Below are 1,059 nucleotides of genomic sequence, written 5' to 3'. Positions count from 1 at the left end.
AAATTTCTTTAAATACTGATCTTCAAGCTGATTGTGCCCAGAATGAAAAAAATGAGAAACTATTGAGTCTTAGTTATCAATCAGTTCAAAATAATTATAAAAATTCAGTATCTCAGAGTTCCTGCAAGCCAGGGATTATGGAAGTGACTCCTCTGGGAGCTTGGCATAGGTTCTCCTCAGCAGTTGCAATCCAGCTGTTGTCCAGGGCTCCAGCTGTCTGAAGTGTTGACTGGAGCTAGAGGGTGTACTTCCAGATGACCCTGATCATTAGCAGTCTTCAGTGACCTAGCCTTAGAAGCCAGGTGTGGTCAGTCATTCCTATGGTGCCCTCTGGGAAATAAAAATGTGGAAAGGGACGATATAAGGACTTCAATACAAGGAAGAGGAGGGTTCACTAGGTACCACATACACCATATTTGTAAGCCTGTCAAGTAAATTTCCAAATGGAAGTGTTTTAAAGTGAAGCAAGAAATGGAAAGTTAGTTGATCTTACCCTGTTTGTTTTTCATTTTTCATTCTCCTGGGAGAATATTAGACATGTGTTTGGTGGCACATTTCAATGGAACATTTAGAAGAATAGGGAAAGAATCTCTGTTCTTGCTGTGTAAGCTTGAGAACCTGAGTTCAGTCCCCAGCACCCATGTAAAAAGCCAGGTCTGGTGGCACAAACTTAAGAGTCCCAGCCTTAGGGAAACAGAGATAGGCAAATGCCTGGGGCTTGAGGCCAGCCAGCCTTGCCTAATCAGGCGCGCCCCAGATTCCAGTGAGAGGCTTTGTCTTTGAAAATGTGGACAGCTCCCAAGGAAGGACACCCAAGGTTAATCTCTATCTACATGCACATGCCCACACAACAGTAAGCATAATTTTTGGTCTACACTTGTTGGAACACTGTTAGATTCATCAAAGTTATGTTATGAAATAGAAAAAGTAAAGTTGGGGAGGAGGATGTAGCTCTGTGGGTAAGAATACTTGCTCTGCAAACATGAAGACCCAAGTTTGAATCCCAGCACTTACGTAACAAAGCCTGCGTGGCTGCGCATGCCTGTAATTCCAGCATTG

Source organism: Nannospalax galili, unplaced genomic scaffold, assembly GCF_000622305.1.
Source record: "Nannospalax galili isolate Female #2095 unplaced genomic scaffold, S.galili_v1.0 scaffold4203, whole genome shotgun sequence".
Lineage (NCBI taxonomy): Eukaryota > Metazoa > Chordata > Mammalia > Rodentia > Spalacidae > Nannospalax > Nannospalax galili.
This window is presented reverse-complemented; position numbering follows the sequence as displayed.